Below are 26,533 nucleotides of genomic sequence, written 5' to 3' on the forward strand. Positions count from 1 at the left end.
TCATGGTTTAGTTGAAAGGATGGTGGCGTAGCTGGTGAAGTTTTGATCACATTTTGATAATGAAGGCTCTTTACGTTTGCTTGGCAAATAGAAGGCAAGAAGACACAGTGCTAGGTAAAAAGATAATCCATAGAAAAGTCCTCCACAGAGGGAGTCACCAAGCTTACACACAACAAGCACTCACGAGAGGCTCCCAGTGGTGAGAGGATGGAGGAGGGTTAAGCGGAAGGGGGGAAGATGGGGAGGGGGAGAAAGGGAGGGAGAAAGGGAGGGGAAGGAGCAAAGCTGCTCAGGCTCCCCAGATATCTGTGTGACGGTGGCCATTGGGGAATGACACAGGACTGACAGTATTCGTAAAAGTTTTCAGAGCACAAGCTTTGAAGTCAGACTGATCGAGGTTCAAATCCTGGTTCTGCCAGGTACTCACTGTGTGACACTTCGGATGACAAAGTGTCTCTCAGAGCTTCAGCTTTCCCATACCTATAGTAAGGACAAGGTAGGAACTTTCTTGGAGACTTGCTGTGAGAATTAAATAAACTGACTATGAAAATCACAGTGCCTGGAACATAAAACATCCGAGAGTTTGTCGATTACGGTTAATGATTGTCATTGGAATGCCACCTTCTTTCATCAAGCTCAGGTCGATAGAGGTAGTGTCAGCGCCTGAAGCAAGTCAGTCCTCAACTCCAGACACTAGATCCCCCCTCCTCCTGCTTTCCCTCTCTGTCACCCCTCCCCCTCCTCCTGAATTCACTGATAGACTCTGGCTTTCATGCTTTCATGCAGAGGTCACTCTCCCGGTTATTTTTAGACTTGGAACATTCCATGATCCCTGAAAGAGGACACAGGGTTTTGGTCATGGAGCCAATCCTGGGCCAGGAGTCAAAGATTAGGATTTAAATCTTGGCTCTCGCTTACTGGCCGCCCACGCTTAGGTAAATACTTTTTCCTCTCTGGTCCTCAGTTTCCTCCTCTATAAAAAGGCGGTAATAACCATCCCTTGGGAGGCAGTGACCCAACAGAACAAAGGCTTTGGAGTCATGCCGACCTTCTTCCAGCACTGGCTGAACAACACCCTGATGATCTCAGGAAACGTACTTCCCTTTCCTGGGCCTCAGTTTCCTCCCCAAAATGGAGATAATGGTAACTCTCTCCCAGGCAGATGTGAAGATTAATTGAGTTAGTTAACATTTCTTGAGCACTTGTTATCTGCTAGATGCTCTTCCGAGAGCTTTACAAATTTAAAGGCATTTACAGATGAGAAAACTGAGGCACAGAGAGGTTAAGTGACTGGCCCAAGACCACTCAGCTAGGATTCAGCTCCCAACCTTCAGGATCCAATGCATGTTAACTTCTGCTGCCTCTCATGCATGATGCCTGCAAAGCACTGAGCACAGTGCCCAATACATAATAGGCACTCAATAAACATTTGCTGTTATTACTACTTCATGGGGTTTCTGTGAAGATAAATGAACGCTCTACCTTCAAATACTTGGGAAATTTCTGTATACACAGAAATCAGCAATGCAAATGCAAATGCAAACCAAGGAAACCTGAAACTACTGTTACCCAGCCCCATCTCCTACATCAGGAGTTGGGAGATAGAGTCCAGCTAGCTGCCACCTATTTTTGTAAATAAAGTTTTATTGAAACATAGCCACACATATTCATTTACATATTGACTACAGCAGAAGTGAACAATTCTGACAGAGACCATATGGCCTGCAAAGCCTAAAATATATACTGTCAAGCCCTTTATAAAAAAAAAAAATTTTTGCTGAATCCTATCTAGTTAAAATCATCATGTATTTTAACTAGAGTTCCTCAATAGTCAGAACATTTGTTTGCTCAGTAAAGTAAGACATGACACAATGGAAAAACTATTGACTTTGGAGTCAGAACAAAAGGACAGCAAAGCCACCTGACACCTCCTGAGTGCCCATGCCATGGCTGGCAGTAGCTAAGTGTCTGATGTGCATAACCGCACCTAATCTTAACAAGCCCATGCAGTAGGATCATTCCCATGTTACAGATGAAGAAACTGAAACTCAGAGAGGTTAAGTAACTTACTTAAGGCCACACAGCTGGAACCTGGGGGAGCCAGAACTCAAGTTCAGATCCAAAGCTCTACTCCTAGCCCTTGCTTCCCGCCTCCTCCAGGCTCCAGAGCCAGCTTTGTCCCTTCCTAGCCACGCAGGGACATTTGAGTCCTTACTCTGGCTCCGGTAATGGATGTCTTTATCAACTCCAAAGCATCCCCGATTATCATTTGCCCTTCCCTTTCTTCACTCTCCCTCTCTTTCCAAAGAAAAAAGGAAAGATCTGCCCCCTCCCACCAACACACACACACACACACACACACCACACACACACACACACAGAGCCCTTGGTGTTGTGTGCTGAGCAGGGATGGATTAAAGAAATAAAAAGATAGGAAATCAATATGTAAATGGGTGGGTTTTTTCTTTTTTCGTTTGCAATTCAAAGTCATTTGGCCAATTGTCAAAATGTCAACTCTGAGTTTTCTCTCTTTTTCTCTCTCCACATCCTTCTCAGCTTCCTCGCCTTTCATGGTGTGCGCTGTTTTTGTTGGCCCTGCTATGGAGGAGGGAGAAATCCATCGGTTTCATTAGCTCTTTGAAAAACGAGGTGGGACCAAGTTGGCGAGGTGACAAGGTCACCAAGAGTCATTTATCATTTTCGATGAGGCATAATGAACTCCTCGAAGCTGGACTCTAATTTAATTGTCTTCTACTTAATTGAGGAGAAGGAAGCCTGTTCCAAGGCACTGACTGAAGGTGTTTTTATTGAAACAGAGACAGTTCTCATTTGTAGCCTGTAGGTGACTGGAAAAAAAAACTGCTTCTTGTTAAGCTGTCTCTCACTCTCTCTCTCATTCAATGCAATCTTTATTTTGTGTCTAGTGGAGTCTAGATTTTCCTCTCCAGACTGATCCATCCCCTTCCAGTAAATGGCACCACCATCCATCCAGCTGCCCAGGCTGAAAAGAAAGGAGTGTGTGATTCCTCACACCCCATAGTTTCATCGGGGAGCCCATCAACAAGTCCAATCAGCTCCATCAAAGCTGACCATTTCTCACCATCCCTGGTGAGAACCTTCCTGATTCAAGCCACCGCTAACACTCACCTGAATACCTACAAACCTTCTCAGTATTTTCCTGTTTCCACTCTTTACCCTCCCAAGTTCTTTGTCCATTCCGCAGCCCAAGTATGGAAAATCTAAATCAGATGATACCACTTGAATTAGTTATCAGCTGCAGCAGAACAAATGACTCCAGAATTTAGCAGCTTCAGGTAAAATATAAATATTTATTATTTCACACAGTTTCTAAGGATCAGGAATTGGAAAGCGGCTTAGCTAAGTGGTTCTGATTCAGAGTCTCTCGTGAGGTTGCAGTTAGGATGTCAGCCTGGGCTGTTGTCATCTGAAGGCTGGACTGGAGCTGGAGAATCCACTTCCAAGGTGGCTTACACCCATAGCTGTTGGCTGGAGGCCTCAGTTCCTAACCACATGGACCTCTCTTAAAGCTGCTTGACTGTTCTCATGGCATAGCAGCTGGCTTCCTCCCGAGTGAGTGAACAGAGAGAGAGAGAGAAAGGCAGAAGCTGCAATGTCTTTTACAGCCTAGCCTCAGAAGTCACAGCTGTCATTTCCACATAGCCTGTTAGTTACAGGTCACTCTTATTCAGTGTGGGAGGATATGAATACCAGGTAGCAAGGGTCACTGGGAACCACCTTGGACACTGGCTATCAGATGACTCCCTTGCTTAAAATCCTCCAATGAGGGGGAAGGGTAAGCTGGGACGAAGTGAGAGAGTGGCATGGACTTATATATACTACCAAATGTAAAATAGATAGCTAGTGGGAAGCAGCCGCATAGCACAGGGAGATCAGCCCAGTGCTTTGTGATCACCTAGAGGGGTGGACTAGGGAGGGTGGGAGGGAGACGCAAGAGGGAGGAGCTATGGGGATATATGTAAATGTATAGCTGATTCACTATGTTATAAAGCAGAAACTAACACACCATTCTAAAGCAATTATACCCCAATAAAGATGTGAAAAAAAAAAATGGGTGAAATTAAAAAAAAAAAAAACCTCGAATGGTTTCCTACTGAAATCAGAATAAAATCCCAATTTGCTATTATGGTTTAGCAAGCCCTGTGCAATCTGACCTCCACTTACGTCCCCCTTACCCACTTGGCTCCAACTACTGTGGCCTTCTTTCTCTTCCTCAAGCATATTCCTGCCTCAGGACCTTTTCACGTACAGTCTCCTCTGCCTGGAATGTTTTTCTTCCAGACTTTCACACAGCTGGTTCCCTGTCATTCAGATCTAAAGACAAATTGCCACCTCCTGAGAAGCCTACCCCAGCTACCCTATCTAACTAGAGAAAAACTCATGTATTAATATTAAATTTTTAGAGGAATGCAGTGGATTACTGCAGAATACATACAGTGCCTTTGTAAACATTGCCCTCCCTCTACCTGCCCCCCTTATTGAGGGTTCAAGAAGGAAACTAACCAATCTAAATTTGGTCTAAAGCTTACCTGATCTGGGGATTTAATTGGAACATACTCTTTTAGGTAGAGCTCAGATGCTCGGGTAACCTCCCTTTTCCCCATATCTCTCTGTGCCTCACACCAGAACCTCAAAGATGTAGATAGCCCCAAAAAGGTGAACAATCCCTAGAGCCAAGTGGAGACAGCCAGAAGCAAGCTCTAAACCCTCAATCTATATGAATCTAATGCTTTCAGACTCTAGGCACTTATGTGCCTACACCTACCTACCACTTACAAAGCACATTGATGCATCAGGTGCAATGCTAACTGCTTCATGACTTCATAAACTGCATCTAGTGTAATTCTCACAACAGACATCTCTATGAAATAGGAAGTCTTATCTCCACTTCACAAATGAGGAAACAGAGGCACAGGTGGGACACTATACCAATTAAATGACACGAGCCAGAATTCAAATCCTGCTTTAAGTGCGAAGTGTGTAGTCTTACCAACCCATTATATTACCTCTTTCAATGTTTACAGAGGCACTGTATGTAGTCTTATAGTAATCCATTGCATTTCTCTATGGGATTTTATACTAATATATGAGTTTTTCTTATCTTAAGCATTTATTGAATAGCTGCTATGCACCCAGCCCTGTGCTAGTTGCTATGGGGATCCTGGAAAGTGTGACATCATTCCAGCCCTCAAGAAGCTCACAATTATACATTGGTTTGAGAGGCTAAAGGAGAGCGAGTCATTTCTCTAATACTTGGAGAAGTGAGAACGTTATCGAGATGAGTAGAGTAAGGTGGGGAGGGACATTTAAGGTCAGAGAGGATATGAGGTTTGAATTAAGCCTTGAAGAACAAGCGAGCTTTAAACAGCAGCAGGGACGAGTGGGGCGGGGGTCTTGTAAGCAGAAGAGTCTGCTCTTGCAAAATTGAAGAGGCAAGAAAAGTCAGAAGACAGTGAGATGACCAGTTTGAGTGAAACTGAAGCTGTATGCATGAATGTAAATGGTGTAAAAACATAAAATCCAACATAAAAAGACAATGATATGTGAAGGGAATTAACTGACTAATAAGGCAGGTGTCCATAAATATTAGTAAAGGAATGAGACGTGACAAGAACTAGTTCTTTCCCAAGAGAATATCATTGGATAATTAGGCTTACATCCTGTCTGCCTGCTCTTAAGTAACCTAAATAGAAAATCCAGGAAACTGAATGGTCACATGTGTTCAATCAATCATGTGTTTTGGATCATATAAACAAATACTTTAAATATTTTCTGTTCTAGCACAGTTCATAAGAACTGAATCCCTCCTACGCACTCGGAATGATGATCAGAGTCCAAAAGAGTTGGTTTCCAAACCTAGTTCAACCACTTCCTGGTTGAGTGACCTGATCAAGGTAAATAACTTTTCTAAGCTCAACTGTAAAATATGGGTAAGAGTACCATAGTTACAGGGCAATCGTGGGGATTCATTGAGATAACATCCATGTTTTATAGGCACTCAGATATTAGCTTTCTCTCCCCAACTCTGACGTTTTATTCTCTAAAGCAGATGGTTCACGTTGGTTTAGAAAGGGAGGAAGGAAAGCGGCACAGCAGGAGGTGGCAGCCTCATAAACAGGCATGCGTAGTGGACATCAATTACTTTGGTTCCCCAGAATAGCCACTCCCCTCGTTTCCTGGCTCTGCTCCATGTCCTTGTTTTAATCATGTTACAGAATCTACCTTCCTGGCCAGAATTATTGTGGGAAGAACTTATCCTAATCCAAGTCAGACCAATGACAGGGCTCAACCTCTTGGCTACAACCATTATACCAGAGATGGGCACCTGACACAAACCAGGCCAATCAGATTCTTCCCCGGAATTTTTGAACCTGAACTGGGGAGACTGGCTGAGTTTCACTTCCTCTCCTCTGTTATTCCCTACCCAAAAGAGGAAGTAGTTCGACAGTAATAGAAGGTGTGAATCTTCCCATCTAGAATAGTGACAAGACTGAGAGAGACCATCTGAGAAATATTTTGGTTCCGAGTTCCACCTGTGCCAGATCCAGCCAGCCCTGCCTTGTTTGGTGAGCCAAGAAACTTCCCCTTTCTGCCTAAATAAATTTGAGTTGGGCTTCCATCATGTGCAACCCAAAGAACCCTACACCAGAATGAAGAAGGAAATGAACTTGTCGTGTCTGGAGAACAATGAAGAGATACACTTCGTTGGAATAAGAGATTTATTTTAAGGAGTTGTGAGATCAGAGCTGAATGAGGAGGGGTGTGAATGCCACCCACCAGGGAGTCACTGAGGCTTCTGAGCATGGAGCAACATGGTGAAAGCCGTCGCTTAGGATCAGTAATGTGGGGAGGGTCATCTATGATGAATAACTGCAGGGAGAGGCTAGAGGCCGGGAGGCCGCCTTGGAGGCTGTTGGAAGTGGAGCAGGGTAGATTCCGGTGCATCAACCTTCAGCAAGCAATGGAGAGTCATGGGGCTTCACCTTGTTGTTGCTTGTGCCCTGAAATCTGCTTCCACCTTTGGAATTTCACTTGACACTGGCTTCATCAGGGAAAATGTCTATCGACAGTCACGTCAATATCAGAGTCCCTCCCCCCAGGGGGTAGCCATGGGGAGGGTTCAGAATATAAGAGCTCAATATCATAGTCAAAGCTTTTATGCACGTGTCTTCCTCCAGTGGGTTCCACGCCGACAGTGTGGCTAAATGAGGCTTAATTCGACCGTCCCAACAACCTATGGTTAATGACATGACATGGTTGTAATTTGCATTTGGTAAATGCAATTTTGGGGCTATTTGCTCTCTCTTAGCTTTCTCTCCTGGGTTCCTGGACCCCTGTGTTCCTTGGGGGGGCAGGTTTCCTTTTCAACACCACAAATACCATCTCTGCTATTGGGACACAACAGTTAAATAATGTGAAATTGCACTGATGCCAGTGAAATAAAAGTGAGTTTTACAAAACCGAGTTCCTTCCCTGAACATAATAACAGTAAATTTCTAGGGTCCTATCGTGTAATATCCATTAGATTTATTATGTTGCAATTCCCAGTCCCACTACTTCTGCCTGAGGGTGAGTATATTACATTTCATCACAGTTTCATTTTCTCCTACAGATGAGAAATGGGAATGCGATTGCAGTTATGTAGCATGCATGTGTTAAATCTGATCTCTAATAAAATCAAACACATCACAACTCAAAGCATTTTAGCACAGTGTCGGGAAAATGAAACACCATCTGTCATCATGCAGAGATTGCCTTATTATAACACAAAATCAAACTGCTCAGTGTGAACATTGCTACTTAATAAATGGGTAAATGAAAACTGATAATTATGGTCTTATTTATTTTAAATGATTACTTAAAGCCACCAAAAGCACAACATAATTTGTCAATTAGGCACTCTGGACCCCATAACAGTATATAGAGCAAACACCCCTCGGTAAAAATGGTGCATAGACTTGGAGAGAAACAAAGGGGAGAGACTGAAAGGAACTTTCAAGAACTGCCAGACGTGGAGATGAGGAAAGAAGCCCAAGACTTGAGAAATCCTGGTCAGTCCTGATCAGGTGGCTGCAGTTTCCACATGAGAATCGCCCAATATTTTCACTTGGAAAAAAATCAACAGTTTCCAGTGTGCAGGAAGATATGGTGATAGACTGAGGGTCCCAAGGAGAGCTGGTAACACTGCCTTCATTCCCATGAGACACGTGTTAAGATGTTTCCAACTCTTGGGGGCACGAGGTTTTTAACTTGGTTTTAATCTTTCATTTGAATAGCACACTATTAGGCTAGAGTTAGTCATTTCTGAAAACAAATATTAAAGTAGGTAGAAAATACACAAGTTGGGAGAGAGACGTAGGAAATTTAAAGAGAATTAAAGGCACCGATAGTTGTGAATCCACCGTAACACGGACAAGGGCTTTGTTCTTCCCTGGAAAAAAAGGAAATGGAAACACCTAAATGACTCACTGTGATCAAAGATACAAGGTGATGTCTCTTCCTAATGCTTCTACCTATAATCCTGATTATCTGCCCTGATGAAATTGCAACCATTCCTGGGATCTTACGAGATGTGACAAGAGTCTGCAAGCCCAAGAAGACAGAGAAACGCCTCCTGTCCTTGTGCTAAGCAGTTTGATGTAGACATACTACACAGGGATTAACAATTCTAGACTCTTCCTTTGACATGTCATCCAGTTTTTCAGAGTCTTACAAATACTGCAAATTCTCTTAGTCCCCAAGAAATTGATGGAGAGTTTACAGACCTCCCCTAGGTTTCCCACACTTCCCCTAAGACCTAGAAAAGTGGCAAGAAAATAAATTGAGTCTGAAAAAAATACAGTCTACTACCATCTTACTATGCCCCTCCTCCAAAACTTTAAAGGGTGGTTTCATGGAGGGATTGTCTTAAGTGCCATCACAATTGATTTAATTTCCTAATTTCATGAAAACTTTATTACAAGGTGGTTTCATCTCCAATATTCAATTCAATTAGGTAAATATTTTGGAGCACTTGCTATATTTAAATCAATGAGGTGATTTAAATAAATAAGCAGTTTGCATTTGCATGTAATTTGCGACCCAGTTAGAGAAAACTTGAAGGGATTAGAATTTGTGGTAAAAGAAGGTAAAGTTGCATTCAAAGAAAAACTGTCTTGTTGTGGGAAAGAGCATTTCCAGCTGAGGTGATTGGGAAAGGCTCATAAAGGAGGTGGCATATAGGATGGACTTTTTTAAATTGAAGTATACTCGATTTATAACGTTTCAGGTGTACAGCAAAGTGATTCAGATAGATATATAGATATAGATATAGATATAGATATATTCTTTTCAGATTCTTTGCCATTATAAGTTATTACAAGATATTGAATATAGTTCCCTGTGCTATACAATAGGACCTTGTTGTTTATCTATTTTATATATAGTAGTGTGTATCTGTTAATCCCAAATCCCGAATTTATTCCCCTCTCCCCTTTGGTAGCCATAAATTTGTTTTCTATGTCTGTAAGTCTATTTCTGTTTCATAAATAAGTTCATTTGTATCATTATTTTTTTAGATTCCACATATAAGTGATATCATATGATATTTGTCTTTCTCTATCTGACTTATTTTACTTAGTATGATCATCTCTAGGCCCACCCATGTTGCTGCAAATGGCATTATTTCATCCTTTTTTATGGCTGAGTAATATTTCTCTCTCTCTGTCTCTCTCTCTCTCTCTCCATATATATATATATATATATATATATATATATATATATATATATGTATAAATACCACACCTTCTTTATCCATTCATCTGTCAATGGACATTTAGGTTGCTTCCATGTCTTGACTATTGTAAATAGTGCTGCAATGAACATTGGGGTGCATGTATCTTTTCGAATTAGAGTTTTCACAGGAAGGACTTTGAAGAACTCAAGAGGTAAAGAGGATGAGGCAGAAGGAGAGGTATGGATGGCAGAATTCTAAGATGACCTCATGGTGTAAAAAAGAATTTGTCTGGTCTTTGTCCCAGGTTCCTGGCATACAAGTCCCAAAACCTTTGGGATTTCATGAGTGAGAAGAATGTTTCTGATATGCTAATGAGGTAACTCCTGGTGGGCCCTTAGATAGTCACCAGAAAGACCAACCTTGTGATTGGGGTGTTGGAACTTTGGGTCAGCCTGGAACTTTGGATTTCCCAGGGAGAGAGGGGGACTGGAGACTGAGATCAATCATGTGGCCAATGATTTAATTAAGCATGACTACATAACAAGACCCTCAATAAAAACTCTGGCATCCAAGTCTCAATGGAGCGTCCTGGTTGGTGCACACATGGATGTTCTGGGAGTGTGACACACCTTGACGCCACAGGGAGAGGGCATGGAAGCTCTGTGCTCCCTCTTACACCTCACCATGTGTGTATCCTTTCTAATAAAAGTGTAATCGTAAGCATTACTTTTCTGAGTTCTATGAATCATTCTAGTGAATTATCAACCCCCTGAACTTATAACCAGTTGGTAGAAGGATGGGTGGCCTGGGATCTCACTTGCAGCTGGCATCTGAAGTAGGGTCAGTCTTACAGAGAACTCTGCCCTTAATTTATGGAGATTATCCTCAGTGGGTCTGATCTAATGAGGTGATCCCTGAAAAGGAGTGGAGCTCTTCCTAGCAAGAGAGTTGGAAGCATCAGAGGGATTCAACAAGAGGTATTCACCATTGCTAGGTTTGAAGATGGAGCAGGCCATGTGGCAAAGAACACAGCAGCCTCTAGGAGAGCTGTCTCAGCCGGCAGCCAGCGGCCAGCAAAGAAATGGGGACCTCAGTCCTACAGCTGCAAGAAACTGGATTCTGTCACAACCATGTGAGCTTGGAAGAGGACCATGAGCTCAAGATGAGAGCCTAACTGACACTTTGATTGCAGGCTTGTGAAACTCTGAGCTGAGAACCAAACAACACAATGCCCAGACTCTGACCTACAGAACTGTGAACTAATAAACAGGTTTTGCTTTAAGTCACTAACTTTGGGGTAATTTGCTACACAGCAATAGAAAACTAATAAAAGAAGGCCTTGTGATGAATATGTCAGGAATCACATTATCATTCTATACAGCCATATTGATTTGTCTGTCCAGCTTCTCTGATTATCTGGGATTTTCCCCATTACCATCTGCATCACTCCAATCCTCATGGTTATCATTTTGGAAATGTGACCTGCCTCAGGGACAGAACTGATTGGTCCAGGAGTGAGACCTAGACAGACCAATTAGAGCCCTTCTCTGGAACTTTCAGACTTGAGACACAGAGGGTGGCTGAAACTATAAGATGCATGTATCAATAACTAGTGGTGGGCGTGTTTTCTCCTATGTGGGAGAACCTCTGCTGTGAAAGAAAAAGAACGAATTCAGCACATAAAGAGAAGCAGAGACAAGAAATACTGTGGCTGTCTGACACCAAAGACAAAGTCAACAAAGCAAAAATAAACAAGGGGGACCACATCAAACTAAAACACTTCTGCATAGCAAAGGAAACCATCAACAAACTAAGAAGACAACCTACTGAATGGGAAAAAATATTTGCAAATCGTATATCTGATAAGGGGCTAATATCCAAAATATATAAAGAACTCATGCAACTCAATAGCAAAATAACAATTTGATTAAAAAATGGGCAGGGGATCTGAATAGACATTTTTCTAAAGAAGACATAGAGATGGTCAACAGGTACATGAAAAGATGTTCAACATCACTAATCATCAGGGAAATGCAAATCAAAACCACAACGAGATATCACCTCACACTAGTTAGAATGGCTATCATCAGAAAGGCAGGAAATAAGTGTTGGCCAGGGTGTGGAGAAAAGGGAACCCTAGTACACTGTTGGTGGGAATGTAAATTGGTGTAGCCACTGTGAAAAACAAAACGGAGATTCCTCATAAAATTAAAAATAGAACTACCATATGATCCAGCAATCCTACTTCTATGTATTTATCCAAAGAAAATAAAATCACTAACTCAAAAAGATATATGCCCTCCCATGTTCATTGCAGCATTATTTACAATAGCCAAGATACGGAAAAACCTAAGTGTCCATCAATGGACGAATGAATAAAGAAAATGTGATATATATATGAATATTATTCAGCCATAAAAAAGAATGAACTCTTCATAACATTGTAAATCAACTGTACTTCAATTTTTTAAAAAAAGAATGAAATCCTGCCATTTGTGACAACATGGGTGGACCTGGAGGGCATTATGCTAAGTGGAATAAGTCAGACAGAGAAAGACAACTACTGTATGGTCTCACTTATATGTGGAATCTAAAACAAAACAAAACAAAACAAACAACCCAGCTCACAGATACAGAGAACAGATTGGGTATTGTGGGGATTGCCAGGGGGGTGGGAGGGAGAGAAGGGGGCAGGTAGCAAAATGGGTGAAAGGAATTAAAAGGTACAAATTTCCAGCTAAAAAATAACTAAAGAAGTCACATGGATGTGATGTACAGCATGGTGACTATAGTTAATAATACTGTAGCGCATATTTTAAAGTTGCTGAGAGAGGAAATTTTAAAAGTTCTCATCACAAGACAAACATGTTCTGTAACTATGTATGGTGATGGGTGTTAACTAGACTTATTGTGGTGATAAGTTCGAAATATACTGTCATCCTGTACATCTGCGGGGGATTGGTTCCAGAACGCCCCTCACTTACCAAAATCCACGGATGCTTAAGTCCCTTATATAAAATGGCATAGTATTTGCATGTCACCTACGCACATCTTCCCATATACTTTAAATCATTTCCAGATTACTTATAATACCTAATACAATGTAAATGCTATGTAAATAGTTGTAAATAGCATGTAAATGCTACATAAATAGTTGCTGGCATGTGGCAAATTCAAATTTAGTGCTTTGGAACTTTCTGGAATTTTTTTTCCTGACTATTTTAATCTGCGGTTTGTTGAATCCAAGGTTGTGGAACCCATGGATACGGAGGGCTGACTGTATACAAATAGAGAATCATTATGTTGTATGCCTGAAATTGATATAGTGTTGTGTATCAATACCTCAATTTTAAAAGAAAAAGAAAGAAAGAAATATCGTGGCCGTATTTGAGCTCCGGGTTCCAGTTCTTCCTTAGGCACAAATACAACTTGGCTTTAGGTTCTGAGAGACAAGTATCTTTTACAAGAAATTCCCTTTTGACTTAAGCGGAATCAAGTTGGGTTCTGTCTACTTTAATAAATACAGTCTTAATACAATAATGTTAGTAAAATTTCAGTTTTCTAATTTATACTAGGCCGAGCCTAAATTCTGCATGTTCTAAGACAATGTCTCTCCTCCAGGGAGTATATTCATGGTTACTCCACAGATAGGGTGCTGGATTCCCCAGACACGAATCTAAACAAGGCCTTTATTTTTACCTTTTAGATGTTTCCAGAGGATGCCAAAATCATTGATTCATGTGATCAATTCAGAAAACAACCTGTTAATTAATATTAAGAAAAGAAAGAACTTAGCCACAGTTGGTTTATTGAACTGGCCTTGTAGATAAGCTTCAAAACCATGTTGCTGAAACAAAGATTTGCCTGAGTTACGACACATCCAGGACTTCACAGGATAAAGGTGGAGGGACTTCCGAGTTCTGGGGGCTGCTCTTCCTCTATGTTTCCCTCATTATCCAAAGCACTGAATGCAGCCACATCTCCTGGACTCTCTCCAGGAAGTCAGGGTGTCAGCCAACATCTCCCTTTCATCTGGGATCACGTCTACCAAAGCCCAGAAGAAGTTCGAGACAATTTCAAAGCATCAAAGAAAACACTGGATATTTGGAGGAAACTTGGCATTTCAGGCCTCCTACCCATTTTTCCCATGAAAATCAAATGGGAGGGTAACACAAATGAAAGGATGAGTATAATAGTCCTTTTCCTGTTGCAACAGATTGAAAAGCAAAACTCAAATTGTCTTCGGCAAAAGGGGAAAAAAAGGAGCTCAAGTAACGGGAAATCTGGGGGGTTCAGCTGCACAAAGGCATGGACACCGTCACCCCCACTCCCCCATGCACTCCCTCCCCAGCTCCAGCGACAGCTTCAGGATGTGGTTCCTCCCTCTCTCGGCTCTGCTTTTCCCTGGGCCGGCTTTACTCTTACTCAGATGCTCTTCACGTGATGATTCCAGAGATGCTCAAGTGAACATCCTCAGAGCTCCGAATCCGGCCAAAAGAAGAGTTGTCTTTTTTTTCCAACTCTTCAACAAAAGCGCACAACTCAAATACCAGTGGACTGATTTGGGTCAAAAGTGCATCCCAAATCATTGTGGGGAAGGGGGGCTGGACTGGGGTGAGCGGGGTGGTCCCCCCCCCAAAATCGGGGTTGTACTGAAGACTAGGAGTGACTTCTGGGCCAGCAAAAGCAACAGGTGTCCACTGCCGTAGTCTTGCCTGGTTCCAGGCTCCGTGGTACCCCTTCTTCACACCTGGAGCCACTTGACCTACATTTTCAAGCTCAACTGACCACAGGCTGACTTCTGGCATAGGGGATCTGAGAAGCTTCAAGCTATCATCCCGAAACTCGGCTTCAAGTCACTTCTGTTGGTTTTCCAGCTCTGACCCAGCTTTATATCCCAGGATTCTTTTCTTGTCCCCTAGACCTTCTTGTCTTGGCCAGCTGCCTTAGGTATCTCCATTAACATGGAATGACCCAGACTTGCTTTTGCTAATTTTGTCCCAGAAACTGGCTTGGAACCCCAGTTCCATCTTGGGCCATGTGTGGACAGACTTCCATGATGTCAACATGGATGTTAGTGTATTATATATTTCTCAATTATCCATCATTATGTACCACTTGCCTGTTGAAACTCCTCCCATCTCTTATTATTTCCTGCTGAATCCTCAAAGTGTGTCCCTAATCCAGAGTATCATTTGTCCTCCATTGGCTAAAGTCTGCTTGCTGGGCAGGACTTTTTTCAATTATTCAAGGCTATGTCTAATTAAAAAAAATAATGCCTGTCTCTAGGGGGCATTTTTATATTTGCCACCAGCAGCCATCTCCCTTTTCTACAGTACTCTAATTTTCCCCTTGGGAGTCTATCCAGTGTCAATCCATGGCTTGTTTGGCCTCAGATTCACTCCTCGCTTTCCCTTGCTCTATTCTGTATTTCAGGATTGCTTATTCCTACAAAATGCATCTCCTAAGCCCCAGTCAGATGTTTTCCAAGAGAATTAACTAATGAGGGGCAATGGCAAGAGACTGGAGGGTAGGAGAAAGGGAGATGCCATAGTATTTCTCTCCCTCCATCTCTGCCTTGGGTGATGTGTCCAGCAGTGGGAGTATCTTCTCCATGGCTTCAGCTCCTACCAGGCAGGCTCTGCTGTAGCTCCTCCTTGCACCAGGTGGACCTGGCCCCAGGGCTCTGGGAATTTGCTTCCTTCCTTCCTCTGTCCCTCCAGCCAAACTGCGATAACAACATCCTGCGGTTGTTAATCTCAGGATTACTCCACCATTCCCACCTGGCTTCTCTGCTCTGCCATAACTTGTGTAACCAATCGCCTGCATTAAGTTACCTCTGCTTTAAATATCCAAAGTAGTTTCAGCATCCCTAGTTGGACCCTGTTTGATCCCCCTCTTTCCCCCATTCTCAGTCCATTTGATTCTAGTGAAGCTGACTCCACCCCCAGCTGTAAAGGTGGGCAGATGACCATGTGACTTAGACCTGGCCAATCAGAACATCTCATCCCCCTGGCCACAGTGACTGGTTCAGGAATTTGCATATGGCACAATCAGAGCCAATGATAAATGTTATCAGGAATTATGCTGGGACTGCTGGGAAAGAGACAGATTCTCCTTATTCTCTTGGACTTCCAGGTGTAAAGATATAAGCCCATATCTACCATCAGTCATCTTGCCAGTCTATGAAGACAGTCCTGGCTGAGAATGAAGTCGATATGGGTAACAGTAGAGCTGAGAGATAGAGGGAGGAAAAATGAGTCTTGATAATATCTGTTGTCTGATACCATGAGCCCCTAGAGTCTGAAGACAAAAGAAAGTGCCTTATGAAGAAGGGGAAGAAAAAGCTATATCTATATCTATCTATCTACCTACCCACACATACTTTTTTTAAATAGCTGAAAAGCCCAGTCCAAAGGCTAAATCCAAGGTGTCAAATAATAGGATCAGGACAAGGTCTTCCCTCTTCCCCCACCTTTTTCTTGGTTCTGCTTAATTATGTGCCCACTCTAAACCACTGTGGCTAAGGATATATAATATTTCATTGCCCGGTCCTGGCCATGGGTCTACCCCTAGAAGCACGGGAGAGGAGGGGTCAGCCCCAACCAAACTTCATGGAGAGAATTGGGGGAGAAGTGGTTTCCTGAAAGTGTGTGCAGTGCTGTAATTTCCAAACAAGGAGGAGGCAGTAACAGTCCCTGACCTGGTCCAGAGCTTCCATTTGTAGATAGGAAAACTAAAGACTGGAGAAGAGATATGACATGCCCCAGGCCACACAGCCCAAAATCACTTTTCTATGTCTGGTGTCATGGTAGCTGGAGACCTCATTAGCCTCCTTCCACGACAATTCACCAGAAATACCGTCCATGAGCTTCAAACAACACTCAGAATATTTCCAGACTTTCTTAGTTCATGGTGTCCTTGAAATCTCAGGAATTGTTCCCAGTGCCTCTAGGCCAAAAGAAATACATAACAGTTCCAAATATTTGGTAGTTAGGCTCAATTAACTAAGTATTTCTATTCTAACAACTTAGTAACCATTTAAAAAAAATACAAATAAGTTTAAAGAAAAAATAAATTTTAATTTCATTCTAATGCCCATAACTAATTAATGGGAGGCAGGTACCCACCTATTAGACACCATACAACTTCTCAAACCTTGGAATCAGATTTGATACCACTACCCTTACTTCCTATTCCACATTGATGTTGACATGCTTCTTGCTTTTGATCACAGTAACTGTCAAAAAAATAAAAAGAAAGAAAAAAGAAAAACAGCTTCACGAAGATACATCATGGAAAGAAATGTAGTTGAACTAATATTCACTACCTCAAGTTGGTAGTTTATACAGTGTTCAGCTGACTATCACTGGTTTCCTTCAAAAATTGTTAAAAATCCTGCGGTGCCACTACGAGTTAGCTGCAGTGCTTCGATACACCTTGACAGATGGTTCAGGAACTGCAGCCTTAAGATAAAGGCCTATGGCCTGCCCCCAGGGGTAGCACCTTGAGCCGCAGAAGGGAGGCAGGGAGGAGAATGAGGGTGCTGCTGGCAGTTGGCCAGATTAGAGGAAATCCCTTGCCGTCTGAGCAGGAGGCATTACCCCTGAACTCCTTGCTCACCAGAGAAAAATGGCAAAGCCACCCCTAATTCTAAGGAATCAGCATAACCACCTTTAATGGTGGGACCACCATCACCACCCCCAAAAACCACTTGTGGAAGTATTTATTGCATTTCAGAAGTTTGCTTCTTCATGATTTAGCTCCTATTTCCTTTTGCATCTCTGACCTGTAATCTCATGACAAACTTGCGCTATAAATTCCTTCAGAAACTGATGCAAAAATTCTTTTCAAAATTATGTAGTTCCCCTAAAATGAACATTAGTGCTGCTTATTTTCCCTATATCATATCTACTGACCTGGAAGCAGAGAGATCCGTGCTTTGAACATGGCTCTGCCATCCCCTTGCAGCGTGATGCTGACACACACACACATACAAGCCCCATATTTCTTATTTGTTAAAAAATAAGAGGGCTTCCCTGGTGGCGCAGTGGTTAAGAATCTGCCTGCCAATGCAGAGGACATGGGTTCGAGCCCTGGTCCGGGAAGATCCCACATGCCGCGGAGCAACTAAGCCCGTGTGCCACAACTACTGAGCCTGTGCTCTACAGCCCGCGAGCCACAACTACTGAAGCCCGTGTGCCTAGAGCCTGTGCTCTGCAACAAGAGAAGCCACCACAATGAGAAGCCCGCGCACCGCAACGAAGAGTAGCCCCTGCTCACTGCAACTAGAGAAAGCCCACGCACAGCAACGAAGACCCAATGCAGCCAAAAAAATAAAATTAAAAAATTAAAAAAAAAAAAAAGGAACTTCCCTGGTGGTCCAGTGGTTAAGACTCCGCGCTTCCAATGCTGGGGATGCAGGTTCAATCCCTAGTCGGGACCAGGATCCCACATGCTGTGTGGCGCGGCCAAATAAATAAATAAATTGGCTTTAAAATAAATAAAATGGGGGTAGACTTTGAGATTTTACCAACCAGCAGATTTTTTAATGCTTTGGATATCAACCTATGATTGCCAAGGTTTAATTTTACCAAAGACAAACCAAGAGCAACTGCCATCTACTATCACCATTACTTTATAATATAAAGGTTATTTTAGCATTAAGAAAAGGAGAAAGACAATATCCCCCAATAATCTCCATTTTTAAAGCTTGTTTCTTTTACTTTATTAGGAAAACTCATTGTTTATCCTTTTCTCTATTTTGCTTCAGACTGGTGAAAATTTCATCATAGATCAGCACAAGCTTCAAATGCATATTTGCACATCTGAGGCATCCCTCCCATCTTTGACTTTGTAGATGTTCACTGCAACAACTTAACTTTCTGAGCCTCAGTATCTCCATCTGACAAATGGGCACAGAGAAACCAACTTTACTTCCCAGGGTTGTTATGAATGTGAAGTGAAAAAGTGGTTGTAGTAGTGCTTTAAAAAAAAAAAAAAATTAAGGTACCATTCCTACCACCATCTTTTAAAATCCTTTATGTTCCATTCAGCATCAAGACTGCAATTATGGATCTCCCAACTTTTTCTCTAACTCTCCAGCCTTGACTGGTTTAATTTAGACACTGAACATTAGTTTAACAAAGTGCTTTCATGTTTATTATATTGGATTAGCAAATTATAAGCTATCATATGAGGCTTTCAAGAACACCCAGACAAATAGTCTGCACACAGGGAACCCTCATATAGTCACCATATGGGCTTCATTTATTAAAGCTTTGGACCCCGAGCGTGGGGAGAGCCAACCTCTTTGCAGAGAGACTCCTGAGGACTGGTTGCTAGGAAGCTACAAAAGCTAGTGTTTCTAATGAGATTTAAAGTATCATAAATTATATATTATTTTCTACACTTAGGACATTCATAGCTCTTTGGCTTATTTTGTATTTCATTTTGCATTGGTGACATATAATCCTTTACATATAAAATGCCTTGCATAAGAATTCCCTCAGAAATCAGAGCAAAATTACATTTCAAAATTATTATTTTTTCCTCCCTAAAATAAAAGTTCACATTTCTTTGTCTCCTTCTGTGTGTCCAGGGCAGGCAATTGCTAAGAATTTATTTTCTCCAGCTTAAAAAAAAATTAATCCCAGCCTTTACCAATAATAATTACTCAAGTGAATACTGTGAGTTGAGTCTGGAGCTGCTGTTAATAAGAATTCTCATAATTCCATTTTCTGATGAGAGTTAATGTGGGTTCTGCGGGTTTAATTCCACAGATAATTACAGAGGCTGTATTTAAAAAACCTGTTTAGCTGGTACCCTTCCTCAACTCCCTTCAGTGTTCAACATTAAATAAAGAGCCATTCCACAAAAGAAATTCAAAAACTATTTGGTTTAACTGCCCATCTTTAAGGAGGAGAGTCATTATGCAAATACGGTACCCAGAATTGGCTGGTGGAGGCCAGTTCTGTCCGATCTGCATAATAAAATGCGGCCCCTGGTCTGTTTCAAAGGGCCAGGGGCATATTTCTGCAGAGAGTGGACACCCATAGAACAAGTTAAGAGAGTGGTTTTCGATTAAGAAGTTGTTTTGATCAGGAACATTTGTGAAATGAGATTTTTAACATCTTTGGAAAGCAATGGTCCCTGAGAAACACGTTTTCTTTTTTGCTTCCGCTTTGTAACTTGTCTTCTTCTCCATCACAATCTTCTCACATTAGGCAGCTTTCAGGGACATCTCTGGGATTTAATTTAGCAAGCCCTATTTTTCACTTTTAACAAAAACCAAGGGCTCTAGCAAGGTACAATTAATTCCAGCAAAAGTTTAGGAACAAGTGTAAGTCGAGACATGGAGAAATCTGGGAGGCATGGATATGGCCATCAGCAATTGGATGCAGGACTGTGGAGCCCAGGCCTTCTTGGAATGTTGAAAGTCATCTTTGTCTTGCCTTCACAGTAGCCAGTTGACACACTACTCCCCATTATCTTCCCCCCAATTCCAGTGTAGAGGCATTTGACAGAGCAGGCTCTATCTGCTTCAGGGTCCTGATCTCCACCTTTGATTGCTTGGTTTCTGGACTCAGCTTATCCCTCACTGGGTTGGTAGCTGACCAATCAGAAATCTGGGCTTCACTCAGCATCCCGGTCCCCTGTTCTTTCTGCTCTGCTCTATACCAAAATATCCTTTTCCAACTGCATTCAAATGCAACTGTTCATAGACTTGTCAACTTATGAACTATGTCCTTTATCTGTAATTTCAAGAAAACCAGGAGAGGGTAGAAGGATGACATGGAAGGCTGTAACAAGTGGCAAAAAGGAAACAATAAGAAATTGTTGGCAGCTTGAAAAGAGCAATGGAAATAGAAAAAAAAGTCAGAAAATATATATATATAAACCAGAATCATTAGAGTAGCTATATGTGAGTTTTGAAGGTTGATTTATATTTTCTTTTTTTGGTCTACTTGTCTTTTCTACATTTCCTACAATGATCATGCATTACAATTACAAATATTTTAAATATTTTTTTAAGCATGTACTGATTTCCCATGTTGATATGGCCAAGTGAAGCCTTCAGGTGTGGCTGCATGAGCTTGGACCCTCTTGGACTTCAGCTTCCTAATTTGTAAAGGAAGAATCTGATTCTGAAGTCTCTTCTGGGGCTCATGTGTTGAGTCATCTATGAATACCTGTTTCACCCTAAGGATAAAATAAAAATAAAGAAGCAAAAGGATAAGGAGGCAAGATAAATCTTATTCCTACAACTCAGCAATATTCAAGCTATAAGAGTGCTTGGAGATCTTCCAAGATGTTCCTGTGTAAGAATTATTTGAAAAGAACTATTCCACTAAGCAGAAAAATGGTTGAGAACCTCTGATCTATTTTAATGCCTTAGATAAGAAATAAGTGGCTCAAGGGTGACTTGAGCCTGCTTCAAGCTAGAAGCAGGCAGAGCTAGGACTGGAACTTTGATGTCTAGGGCGTCTTCTACCAAATTATGTGCTTTCTTTAATTTGTGATGTTGACCCCTGAATAGGGTGACTATTCATTGCAATTTGCCTCGGTTCGTCCAGGTGTACGGCTGTTGTCCCAGTGAAATTATTAATAGCATCCCTTTTGCTCTCAAAAACATCTTGAATTAGACAACTTTTATGGTCATGTCACTCACCCCTTAGCCCTCTCCCAGCCTGGCAGCATGACACAGCTTGACCTGGGTTCCCTCCTTGACATCTATCTTCATCAGAGAAAGGACTGACCCTAATATCTCAGAGTCCATCTTCATTCATGGGTCTTCTTGTGGTCTGGATGACAAAAGAGATCCCAGGAGACATAGACTGGGCTTTGGCCTCTTAACTCAGGAACCAAACTCTTCAACAAATCATAAGGGGAGGTGGGATGAATTGGGAGATTGGTATTGACATATATACACTATTGATACTATGTATAAAATAGATAACTAATGAGAACCAACCGTATAGCACAGGGAACTCTACTGACCGCTCTGTGGTGACCCAAATGGGAAGGAAATCCAAAAAAGAGGGGATATATGTATACATATAGCTGATTCACTTTGCTGTACAGTAGAAATGAACCCAACACTGTAAAGCAACTATACTCCAATAAAAATTTTAAAAAAAAAAAGCAAAAAAAAAAAATCATGAAACACCATGCAGAGAGAGAGGCCAGACCTGCTTAAAAGGAGACCACCATATCCACATGGGGCAACAGCCCCTTTCTTTCTAAAAGGAAGAATATTGTATGTAAAATGTCTCATATCCCCACTAGGGATATGAGTCTTGTCCAATCAGCCTCTTTCATTCATTTGTTTGACAATTCCCATGTGTCAGGTTCCACGTTAGTCCCTGAGGAGAACTACGTCACAGTCTGTATTCCCAAAAGTTCACAGTCTAACTGGGGCGGGGGGGGAGAGGTAAGGATGCAGGTTTTACATATCACTGACTCATCTTTACCATTCTTAATCTCCTCCAGACAATGTGCCATGGAGTAGGCACTCAAAAAGATTTGTTGAATGCGTGCATGAATGAACGCCTTAATAACGTTGCCTTATTCTGTAATTGCATTGTGTATGTATTTCTCATCTCCCAAGGGATAGAACCATATTTTGATAGCATGGTAGACTCAGAGAGACAGTAACCTGTAACAGGTAAGAAGTTGGGTCTACAGGCAGAGTTCCTAGGTGTGAATCTTGGCTTTTCCACCTGCTAGTTGCACAATTTGAAGCAATTTACTTTACTTCTCTGTGCCTCAGTTTCCCATTCTGAAAATAAAGATAATAATAGTAGCTACTTCATGGGGTTGTTGAGATGATTGAGCTAATGCATACTCAGTACCTGAAGCAGTGCCTAGTGATGGTGTTGTGCTGGTAAATGTTTAACGATCAGCTTTCTGGTGGTTAAAACACACACACACACACACGCATGCACATACACCCCAATTTGTCCCATTTGCTGATTTCAGTGGTGTAAATGCTTCCGCCACCAATCACCATCAACATGAAATCACTGAACTCAGAGCTGGGAAGAGGTGTGTCTAATCTGTTTGGTGAGCCAGCTCTCCATTGAGTTATATCTAATGAGCTAATGTACGTGAAATCATTTCCTAAACTTTTGTATATGTTAAGTTTGCTCTGTTAATCTTTTTCCGTTTGTGGTCCTTATTGTGTTTAACAGAATGGTAAAGATATGAGGTCAATTTCTCAATAATTATACGAACAAGCCAACTACTGTCACCAAGCCTGGCTGAGCATCAAGGAATGAGGGAGGTCCCCTTCACAGCACTGTCCACTGTGCACGATGTTGTCAAGTTTCTTTAGAAAGATGCCATGATAATAAAAGTCAATTTTAAAGGATTTACTATAGTCTACAAACTGTATCAGGTGCCTTAAATACATCATTCCATTTTATCCTCACAACTTTGAAAAATCAGAAATATAACCCCAATTTACAGATGAGAAAACTGAGGCTCAAAGGGGTAAAAATATGCTCTTTTTCCACCACCACTAAGTGACAAAGCCAGGATTTAACCCTGGTCTGTGTGATGTCAAAACTCACACCCTAAACCTCTTACACTTGAACTTCCATGACGCTTTTAAGTCCTAAAGTCATTTTTTTTTAATTTATTTTATTTATTTATTTTTGGCTGCATTGGGTTTTTGTTGCTGCGTGTGGGCTTTCTCTAGTTGTGGCAAGTGGGGACCACTCTTTGTTGCGGTGCATGGGCTTCTCATTGCGGTGGCCTCTCTTGTTGCAGAGCACGGGCTCTAGGCGTGCGGGGTTCAGTAGTTGTGGCTTGTGGCCCTCTCTTGCTGCAGAGCATGGGCTCTAGGCGAGTGGGCTTCAGTAGTTGTGGCTCGCGGGCTCTAGAGCGCAGGCTCAGTAGTTGTGGCTCACAGGCTTAGTTGCTCCGCGTCATGTGGGATCTTCCCGGACCAGGGCTTGAACCCATGTCCCCTGCATTGGCAGGTGGATTCTTAGCCACTGCGCCACCAGAGAAGTCCCCTAAGGTCATTTTAATTTTGACTATTGGTGCCAGTAGGCAACATATCGTAGTGGCTAAGAGGATAAACTCTTAGACCAGGTTCAAATAGTTGTCTGCTATTTATCAGCTGTGTGACTTCAGGCAAGTTACTTAGCTTCTCTGTGCCTCCGTTTCTTCATCTATAAAATGGGGATAATTATGGTAACTGCTTTAAAGTTTGTTTTGAGGACTAAATGAGCGAATATGTATGAAATGTTTATAACGATGTTTGGAACTGAATAAGTTCTATGTAATTGTTTAGTAAATGAAAATGAAGTTCCTTTAGATGAGGTGAGAGTATCCCTGGATTTCAAGAGAGAAATCACGTGAAACCAACTCTTAAATACAATAGCCAGTTCACTTAATTCACTTTCCAGAAAAGCTCCAGGCAGATGAAACCAAACAATAACAGGACCAAATACAAACAGCAGGCCTAGCTTTCCTCTCACACGTACACTCTGCACCCTGAGTTTCCAGTTAAATGACCTCTATGGAAACCCCAATCATAACAGCTTACATTTTTCTAAGCAGGTTCTTCAATGGTGACTATTAGTGCCCCTCAGAGGACACAGGATGGAAAATAAACAGGAGTTTTTGTATGGTGATAAACTCATGACTTAAGTAGCCTTTCCTCAGTTATGGGTAACACAATTCCACGCAGCTAACTAACCCCAAACAAAGCCACATAGACATGGCTCTCTCTCACATCCCTCCAAATCAAAAGTAAACACTCCTGTTGAAAGGCAAAAGCTTTTGAAAAATCTTATCAAAGTATAGACCCAGGTGACGTTGCTGTATCCACCAAATGGGTGGCTTTCAAAAAGTACCCAGAGGGGTCTCATTGAGTTCTTCTTTTCTTTCTAAAAGCATTTAGTTACTGGCAGTGGCAGCAATACAAGTTGGGTGACCCATATACACCTCCAGGAACTTTTTTTGCATAGTTTTGATAGCACCCCTTGAAACCTTTAACCACACATACACCCATGTAGTCCATCACCTCCAGCACAGTGCTTACCATGTTTTCCAATAAAGTCTATGTCTTTAAGGATTACCTCTTATGTATAGAAAGTTGTAATAAGATCTAACTACCAGTGTACAAGATCAGGGGTCAGAGGAACATGATAAATGGTACCACTGGGATACAATCAGCAAAACTTGGAAATTCTATAGGGTAAATGACGTGGTTTCTTCCATGAATAAAAGGGAAGGAAATTGTTATAGATTAAAAGAGAGTTTAACTGATGAAAGAAATTAAAGACTATACAAACAGATGGAGAGATATACCATGTTCTTGGATTGGAAGAATCAACATTGTGAAAATGACTATACTACCCAAAGCAATCTACAGATTCAATGTAATCCCTATCAAACTACCAATGGCATTTTTCACAGAACTAGAACAAAAAATTTCACAATTTGTATGGGAATACAAAAGACCCCGAATAGCCAAAGCAATCTTGAGAATGAAAAACAGAGCTGGAGGAATCAGGCTCCTGGACTTCAGACTATACTACAAAGCCACAGTAATCAAGACAGTATGCTATTGGCAAAAAAACAGAAATATAGATCAATGGAACAGGATAGAAAGCCCAGAGACAAACCCACACACATATGGTCAACTTATCTTTGATAAAGGAGGCAAGAATATACAATGGAGAAAAGACATCCTCTTCAATAAGTGGTGCTGGGATAACTGGACAGCTACATGTGAAATATTGAAATTAGAATACTTCCTAACACCATACACAAAAATAAACTCAAAATGGATTAAAGACCTAAATGTAAGACCAGATACTATAAAACTCTTAGAGGAAAACGTAGGAAGAACACTCTTTGACATAAATCACAGCAAGATCCTTTTTGACCCACCTCTTAGAGAAATGGAAATAAAAACAAAAATAAACAAATGGGACCTAATGAAACTTAAAAGCTTTTGCACAACAAAGGAAACCATAAACAAGATGAAAAGACCACCCTCAGAATGGGAGAAAATATTTGCAAACAAAGCAACTGGCAAAAGATTAATCTCCAACATATACAAGCAGCTCATGCAGCTCAATATCAAGAAAACAAACAACCCAATCCAAAAATGGGCAGAAGACCTAAACAGACATTTCTCCAAAGAAGATATACAGATTGCCAACAAACACATGAAAAGATGCTCAACATCACTAATCATTAGAGAAATGCAAATCAAAACTACAATGAGGTATCACCTCACACCAGTCAGAATGGCCATCATCGAAAAGTCTACAAACAATAAATGCTGGAGAGGGTGTGGAGAAGAGGGAACCCTCTTGCACTGTTGGTGGGAATGTAAATTGATACAGCCACTATGGAGAACAGTATAGAGGTTCCTTAAAAAACTAAAAATAGAACTACCATATGACCCAGCAATCCCACTACTGGACATATACCCTGAGAAAACCATAATTCAAAAAGAGTCATGTACCACAATGTTCATTGCAGCACTATTTACAATTACCAGGACATGGAAGCAACCTGAGTGTCCATCGACAGGTGAATGGATAAAGAAGATGTGGCACATATATACAATGCAATATTACTCAGCCATAAAAAGAAATGAAATTGAGTTATTTGTAGTGAGGTGGATAGACCTAGAGCCTGTCATACAGAGTGAAGTAAGTCAGAAAGAGAAAAACAAATACTGTATGCTAACACATTTATATGGAATCTAAAAAAAAAAAAAAAGGTTCTGATGAACCTAGGGGCAGGACA

Source organism: Balaenoptera physalus (assembly GCF_965194825.1).
Source record: "Balaenoptera physalus genome assembly, chromosome: 19".
In the NCBI taxonomy this organism is placed as follows: domain Eukaryota; kingdom Metazoa; phylum Chordata; class Mammalia; order Artiodactyla; family Balaenopteridae; genus Balaenoptera; species Balaenoptera physalus.